Here is an 8,275-nt window from a genome sequence, read left to right on the forward strand (position 1 = left end):
CTGGAATCTGTCCCAAGCCAGCTGGGAAGAGGGGAGAGGGGCCTGGGCAGAGCCTCTGCATTCCTGAGGCAGAAAGAATCAGCCACCAGCAAGCCCTGCGGTAGGAGGGAACTGAGAGCAGGCGGCTGGGAAGACTCCCCTGGGAGTCAGGGGTCCCAGGCCCAGCACAGCAGGGCGATCTTGGCTGAGGTCTCTGGCCGTCCCTGTCCCTGGGCCTCAGTGTCTCTGTAAAAGGATCGGGTGCTATGGCCAGGCTCACAGACTCAGCAGCCCTCAGGGCAGCAGGTAATGAGGATAAAGTAAAGGGGCGAGTTGGGGCTGGCACCCTGTCCAAAGGGGGCAACATGCTCCCTCCACCTTGCCCCACGCCTTGTCTCCCCCCTTGTCTCTGACTTAACTGTAGCTGGGGAAGCTTCTTTGCCCTCTGCAGGTAAGCACTGGCCCTCCTCTTCTCTCCTCCGTCCTGCCATGGGCCTTCTTGCCAAGCCAGCCCCTGTGCCATGAGCCGGAAACTGCAAGAAAGTTCGGTTTCTTGGAGGAGATTATATTTGAGACGGGCTTTGACAGGGCAGAGGACTTGGGGACATGGGGACAGGACGGCTGAGGGTCATCACCCCCTGCCCCCACGGCTCCGCCTCAGCCCTTGGGAAGGTCAGCCTGGTGAGGACCACGTGATCTCATGCCTGCCCCGAGTGGACCAGAGCAAGCACCTGACTGGGGGCAGCTAAGCACTAGTGACAGAAGCGGCCTTGACCTTTGTGGCTTGTGCTGGAATCTGCTCGGGATCTTGACCCAAATGCAGTAGACACGGCAGTTATCCGTGCAGGATGGGCAGAGGAAGTACGGGAGAGGCCACGGCGGGCCCTGTGCGATCAAACCCATGCGACAGCACATTCTATGAGGACTGGGGGAGCAGGCAGCCGCCTGGTGGCACAAGGAGAGGGGACCATGCAGAGGCAGGAGTGCCCAACCAGGACTGGAGACACTCATCGAGGGGGCCTCGGGCTCCAGGGGACCTACATCCTTCAACAAACCTTTGATTAAGGTAACTTGAGTGTCTCTGCTCTTTGAAGCCCGCCCCTGTGCCTATCTGAACTAGGACTCGAGCGGGAAGAGCATTCCCAGTCCTGAGCAAGGTGTAGACAAGATGTAAAGGCAAGAAAGTTCTAAAAGGTATTCCCCGAGTGAGGACGGTGGATGGCCCACCGAAGCCAGAGCAGAGCACGGTACGCGGTACGTGTATATATATGTGTGCACAATTGCACACCTGTCCCCACCGGGTTCAGAGACGTATGTATATCAGACGGGGTAAGAGGCCAGAAGAGCCGGCTGGGGCCACGTGATGGGGGCCCGGAGCAGAAGAAAGTACTGCAGGGAGATGTGTGTCCCCCACAGAGCTGGCTCAATGGAGCGGGGAGGGAGGCAAGAGAGAGAGAGAGGGCACTCGGCGGAGCTGGGATGGGGCGGCGGGAGTCGGTAGGAGAAGACATCATCGGATGTCCTGTTTCCAACGTGGCCAACCAAGAGAACTGCAGGGCTACCGACCCAGGAAGAGAGCTCGGCTTGCTTGGAGGGCGTTGGGACCTGTGATTTGAAGGGGAAACCAGACCAGGCCACTGGAATCACTGACCAGGAGCCCAGGAGAGAAGTCAGTGGTTCAAAACAATTTCGGAGGCTTCGGCAGGCAGGGATCCAGGGGAGCAGAGTTCTCCAAGAGTAGGTATTTGTGCCCACCAGGCCTGCTTGCCCGCCCACCTCCACTCGGAACCCAATTCCAGTTCTGACACCAAATCCAGCGTCTGCACCGGGTTTCCCCCACACCAAGCGCTCTGTGACAGCTGCCGGGTGTCCCACGGGTTAGCTCAATCGGGACACTCTCTACCTGAAGATTCAAGCTCCCGGCTCCCTTCCTTGCAGGTCTGAGGGTAGGACGGAAAGTTCCAACCCTCTAATCCCAGCGTGGGGTCTCCTGGCAACCAGCCCCCAGGCTTAGGTGCGGTCGGAAAGTTGCCTCATTAACATAACAGAAGACACTGTGGCCTTTCTCGCTTAGGAAATTCCAAGAATTTTAGGAGCTCTCATGCCAGTCATGGGAAGAACACCAGTAAAACCACGCTTCCCAACCTCCCTTGCAGCTGGTGGTGGCCACGTGACCTCCGTGGGCAGCCGGCCGGTCGGCCGGACTTCTCATTCTGTGAGAAAAATAAAAAGGGGGCCATCGGTCAAGTCTTCCTTGCTCGCTGCTGCAGCTGGACATGTTCCCAACAGATTCAGGGGTCAAGGGCGGTCCCTGGGCCAAGAGACAGCAGAGGGGTGGAGAGTTAGCCAAAGTACTGGAGAGGTGGGGGCCAGCAAGGTGGGTGGGTGCTGACCCCGGCTTGGAGGCCGGGGGGGGGGGCAGGGGTGGACAAGGCATCCACGGGCCTCTCTGCCGGGGTCGGAAGGAGGGGGTCGTGCTGGGGCGGCTGGATCTGACCACCTAGTGTCCATGGTGCACGCAGCACCCTAGGAGGGAGGCGTCTGTAAAAGCCCGAGCGTTTTGATCTGGGAAAACAGCTCAAATTGTTGGTTTGTAAGGACTGGAACTTCCCAACAGCCAGGCCTTGTCCTTATAACAAGAGATGACCACACGTCACAGGTCCCCTCCCCTCCCAGGATCCTGTGTGTACTGAACACATATGGATCTAGAACCTTCAGCCAGCTGTCTTGCACATTCTCCCCTGAACCTCTCCCGTAAAACGCTAGGCATCCATCTCGGGGCTGAGAGGTCAGTTGTTAAGGCTCAAGACTGCTACCTGCCCCCCGTGGTCGTCGCCTCAAATAAATCCCCCCTTTTCTCTCTTCCAAAGCCCTGTCTCTTGAGTTATTGGCTTCATTTATGACAAATGAGTTTATCCTAGTTTGTTTGGCAACGGTGTTGGCAAATGCAGCCAGGAGCTTGCTTTCGATTTCTCCAGACCCCTCGGGATTCCCCAGGCCAGGGCAGGTGGCCCCAGCCTCGCACCTGGGTTCACCTGTTTCTTTCCGGAGTTAGCGGCTATGAGAGATGGAATGGTAACACTCATACCAGCCTGTGCTCTAGTAACCTGGACAATCTCCTGTCAGCTACATTTAGTTGAGTTGGGTTTTTTTAAAGATTTTATTTATTTATTTATGTGACACAGAGCAAGAGAGCAGGGGGAGCAGCCGGCAGAGGGAGAAGCAAGCTCCCTGCTGAGGGGGAGCCTGACGCGGGGCTCACTCCCAGGACCCCAGGATCATGACCCAAGCTGAAGACAGCTGCTCAACCAACTGAGCCACCTAGGCGCCCCACATCTAGTTGAGTTTTAAGGTTACCTCCTCCTGGGAGCCCTCCTGACTTACAGCAGTCAGTCCATCTGCCTCCCACATTAGCCCTCACCCTGCTGGGTATCACTGTGCTTGTTCCCCACCCCACATGTACTAGACCACTCAAAACTTTGGGTGTCAGGACCCCTTTACACTCTTAAAAATTATTTAGGACCCCAAAGAGCTTTTGTTTATGGAGGTTTATCAATATTTTACCTACCACATTTGAAATTAAAATGGAGAAAATTTTAAGTATTCATTTATTAACTCATTTAAAGTTGAAAATAATAAACTCAGTAGATGTTAACATAAGTAATATATTTTTGTGAAAGATGACTATTTGGGGAAACAAATGAGAGAAGAGCAGAATTTTTCACATTTTCGCAAATCTCTTTAATAGAAGACAGCTAGATCCTTGTATGGGCTTCTACATTCTATCCCCTGCAATATGCTGTTTGGGTTGAATTAGATAGAGAAAACCTGGGGGCGCCTGGGTGGCTCCGTTGGTTAAGCATCTGCCTTCGGCTCCGGTCATGATCTCAGGGTGCTGGGATCGAGTCCCACCTAGGCTCCCTGCTCAGGGGAGAGCCTGCTTCTCCTTCTCCCTCTACCCTTCCCCTGCTTGCGTGCTCGCTCTCTCACTGTCAAATAAATAAATAAAATCTTTAAAAAAAAAAAAAAGAAAGAAAGGAAAAAGAAAATCTGGCCCCACCCAGATGGGGAGCTGGGAAAGGGATAATTCTAGTAGCCTCTTCCATTGCAGTGGACATTCTTCTTTGATATTACATCAAACCTCAACATGTCATAGATTCTTTATTTTTTTTCTTTATTTTTTTTTAAGTTAGTAGTCTTCGTGTCCAACATGGAGCTTGAACTCATGACCCTGAAATCAAGAGTCATGTGCTCTACCAACTGAGGGTAAGTTGAAATCTGGAATCTGAAACCTTATCAACAAACTTCTCATATTCTGTTACATTAAATCCATTGGTCTATCTTACACTTTGAATGGACCTTTTACCCGTGTGAGATTTTGCAATTCTATGGATTGGCCACTTGAAAATAAGGCCTTGAAGTGTTAGGAAGCTGTCCAGCTCCTGGCTGCAGACAAAAGTGGTCCAAAATTCCAAATTTTGCTTGAAAGGTCAGATTTTATCATTGGCAACAAATACTAACAGTTGTTCTCCTTGCAGCGACATGCTCGCTTCATTCATTTTCAAGACAATGTATGTCAAATACCCAAGAAAAAGAACGAATTTGTCTACGGGTTTGTTTTGTTTTCCAAGGAAAAACGAAAGTGGCTGTTCTTGCTTCCAACTCAAACAAGCACAGAAGTGCGATTCTTTGAGACAATGGCCGTGCTTCGGGATGCCGCAGCAATGCTTTATATGTACTGCCCACCTGATCACACAGAAAATGAAAAGGATGTGTTCTCAAAGATAGAGATTTAATAAAGGTAATGATTTTTATTGGCAAATCAAGGACTCTTTGTGAAACTGGTGCTGGAGTTCAGGGCTGGCCACCCCCAAATATGCCACTTTGACATATTGATTACTAAGTTACAGTTACTTGGGAAACAGCCAGGGCAAGAAGGACTCTCTGACCCTCCTTTGTCCCCTTGAAAGCAGCAAATAAATACCCCGTGTGAAAGGTGCCCTCCCTGTACCGGGAGGTGAAGAAACAACCTTATCACCAGCAGTAGGGAATTTGGGGCCAACAAGGCTGTATAAATAAAACCTGTTACTTTGTCATTAATTTACTATCACCAGTCCCGACTTCGTTGTCTTATCAATTCTTCACAAATGTATTGTTTCTTGGCCTAAAAAGAAGGAAAGCTGCCTGCTTTGGTCACTTCTCTGAGTCTCATTTTTTTTTTTAGAGGAAGAGAGAGAGAGCATGTGGGGAGGGAGGCACACAGAGGGAGATGGAGAGAGAGAATCTCAAGCATCTTCCTTGCTGAACATGGAGCCCAACACAGGGCTCGATCTCATGACCCTGAGATCATGACTTAAGCTGAAATCAAGAGTCGGACACTTAACTGACTGGGCCACCCAGGTGCCCCTGAGTCTCATACTTTTATGAGTTCCCATATGTGACATTAAATTTGTTTTTCTCCTGTTCATCTGTCTTCTGTCAATTTAGTTTTTAGACCAGTAGAAACAACCTAGAAGAGAAGAAGGGAAAAGTTTTCCTCCCCTTCCTGCAAGAAAAGAAAATGGCCGCCGTTCGTTGCGTAGTTTGCTGCCACTGCCAAAACACTTACTGAAGCACCAGCCTGTTTAAGCACCAGGGCCTGGGTACCGTCAGTTGCACATAGAGCGCACAGTGACAATGGCAAGTAGCACCTGAGTGTTATTATGAAAATAGTTTTGACCTTGAGGCTCCCCCAAAGAGTCTCCGAACCACATCTCGAGAACTGAGCCCCTGAAAGGCAAAGACTGTGTAATCTCTCTCTTTTTTAAGATTTTATTTTTAAGTAATCTCTACACCCAGTGTGGGGCTTGAACTCACAACCCCGAGATCAAGAGTCACACGCTCCACCTACTGGGCCAGGCAGGTGCCTCAGGGGCTGTGTAATCTTGTCCCTGGGTCCTTGGCACAGAGACAATACCCAACAACCATTCACAGAGTAACAGTCAACACTGCTGAGTGCTTCCTGGGCTCTTTCAAGGCACGAATTCACTCCCGTCACAAGCTTCGAGGGGGGTACTTTTACCATCACACCCTTTCCACAGGTGAGGGTATCAAGGCACAGAACGGTGCCTCTCTCTACCTCCTCTCTGTTAGAAAGAGAATCAGTCCACCTCCAGAAATGAGGCTGGGAAATGATGACACCCCGTGTTTCTACTTAGCTCTTCAAATTCTACAAAGTTCCATCAATACACGGGAACCTCCCAGGGAGCCCTCACCTACCTACGCTGCAGCCAGAGAAACAGAGACCCCACATGGTTGAGGGGCTGCCCGGGTCTCAAGTCCTGGACCCCAGAGCCACCAGATCAGCTGGAGGACAGCCCCAGTGCTCCAGCGACAGTGCTCAGCCCGGCCCTGAGCGCACAGTGGCTAGACACCCCCGGTCCCTCACCCACAAATGCTTCCCCTCGGTTGGGCTGTGACCTCCCCTCTCTGGACAGCAGGGTGGGGGTACAGTTTCACTGACCTCCACGTTTCCCTCTGGCTTGCCGGGGCTGAGCCCTCGAGTTGTCTCCACGCTGCCCTGACCCAGGACGCGCGCCGATCGCCTCTGGGAGGTGCCTTGCTGGCTGACAGAATCAGTTAACACACAGACGCCTCTCTGCTGTTTGCCGAGGCCCCTGGAGGCCCCATGCTCATTTTCTTCCCCTCCCAGAATCCCAGAAAAGTAAATACCTACCCGGAGACGCTTCAGTGGGTAAACAAGCTAGAGTTTGCTCTCCAAATTGCCACCTGCCCCCACCTCCAAAGGCTGCCCTGAGGGCTGACAGGTTTCTCTGTAATTCATTGCCCTGGATTCCCCTGTCACCCACTGCCCACCCGACCCGTGCTGCAGGCTGTCGGGGGCTCTCCGGGGTGGTGGGAACGGCCTCCCCAAGGAGAGCTCAGAACTGTGACATTCGCGAGCTCAGAAGGAGTGGGCAGGCCTGAGGGCTGCAGACTGGAGGAGACAGATGTGACCTGCAGCCATCCAGGACCAAGGACCCTCTGCCAAAGAATGGCTCTCCCAGGAGCCAACCCCCAACGTCCAGATCCCCCTGGATGTCTGCCTGTTCTTTCGTGGTGTGCCACCAGGGGTCACCTCCCCAAGGCTGCCCAGGTCCTTCCACCCTGTTCTAAGACTCTCTTTGCTCTGTCCCCAACTGCTTGTCATCCTGGCTCCCTCAGATCTCTGTCCCTTGCCACCCTCGTGTCCACACTGCTCCCTGTTCTTACCTCCTCATCCCCACCCCACCCTAAGGAGCCCCTGTGACCCCTCCGCCCCCACCCTTGGGTCCCTCCGTGTCAGTCAACAGAATCACTGGCCACTCAGGTCAACGTGGGAGCTCTGAGTAAGGTCCTGGAGGGCCAGGCCCGAGGGGTCCCTGCCCTGGAGAGCCTAGGACACAGCCCAGGCATCCTTCTTCCCACTTGACAGGTTCAGAAACCCACGTGGCTGAGGCAAAGGGCCTTGCCCATGGTGATGCGGCTGGCGAGTGGCTGAGCTGCACTGGACTCCAGGCCTTTTCCCTGACTTTGGGAAGGACATAGCCACAGAGCTGCAGGACACTGTGGCCTGGAATCCAACCCTTGGAAGTGTCTGTTAACACCTCTGAGCCTCAGTTTCTTCATCTGTAAAATGGGAGCAAACAATCCTGCCTCAGGAGATGTAAGGACATCTGTCACCTGTAGGCATTTAGAAAGCAGTCACTCTAGGGGCACCTGGGTGGCTCAGTTGGTTAAGTGTCCAACTCTTGATTTCTGCTCAGGTCATGATCTCAGGGTCTTGAGATTGGGCCCTGTGTTGGGCTTGGTGGGTGTGCAGCCTGCTTAAGATTCTCTCTCTCAAGGTACTTGAGTGGCTCAGTCAGTTAAGCAGATGCCTTGGGCTCAGGTCATGATCTCAGGGTCCTGGGATCGAGCCCCAAGTTGGGCTTCTTGCTCAGCGGGGAGTCTGCTTCTCCCTCTGCCCCTCCCCCCGATTGTGCTTGCATGCTGTCTCTCTCTCAAATAAATAAATCAAATCTTTGGGAAAAAAAAAAAAGATTCTCTCTCTCCCTCTGCTCCCAGGCCCCACTGCCTCCTGCTCACGCGCACGCAAACACACTCTTTCTCTCCAAAAAAAAAAAAAAAAGCAGTCACTGTAATTACTACTATTACTGAAGTTATTATTGTTGCCAGTCTAGTGAAAGTTCCAAATCCAAGAATGACTTTTAAGGGATAGTTGTGCCAGATAAATAGCTCCTGGGATGGCCACCTGCTATGACTCAGTTGGCGGAGT

General features: G+C 52.4%; 1 long non-coding RNA gene across 3 annotated transcripts; it reads left to right on the forward strand.

The window, feature by feature from the left end:
* The first annotated feature begins 751 nt into the window (after positions 1 to 751).
* LOC123000245 (uncharacterized) lies at positions 752 to 8,038 on the forward strand. 3 transcript variants are annotated; one of them, XR_007191516.2, is made up of 4 exons: positions 752 to 1,045; positions 4,169 to 4,245; positions 4,611 to 4,780; positions 5,467 to 8,038. It is a non-coding gene; the product is annotated as an uncharacterized LOC123000245 (long non-coding RNA). The 3 variants fall into 3 exon arrangements; XR_008956675.1 differs by lacking the exon at positions 5,467 to 8,038 and having other exon boundaries at positions 4,518 to 5,433; XR_006408091.3 differs by lacking the exon at positions 5,467 to 8,038 and having other exon boundaries at positions 4,611 to 5,433.
* Positions 8,039 to 8,275: the final 237 nt, after the last annotated feature.

The sequence above is a fragment of the Ursus arctos genome, unplaced genomic scaffold, assembly GCF_023065955.2.
Source record: "Ursus arctos isolate Adak ecotype North America unplaced genomic scaffold, UrsArc2.0 scaffold_31, whole genome shotgun sequence".
NCBI lineage: Eukaryota > Metazoa > Chordata > Mammalia > Carnivora > Ursidae > Ursus > Ursus arctos.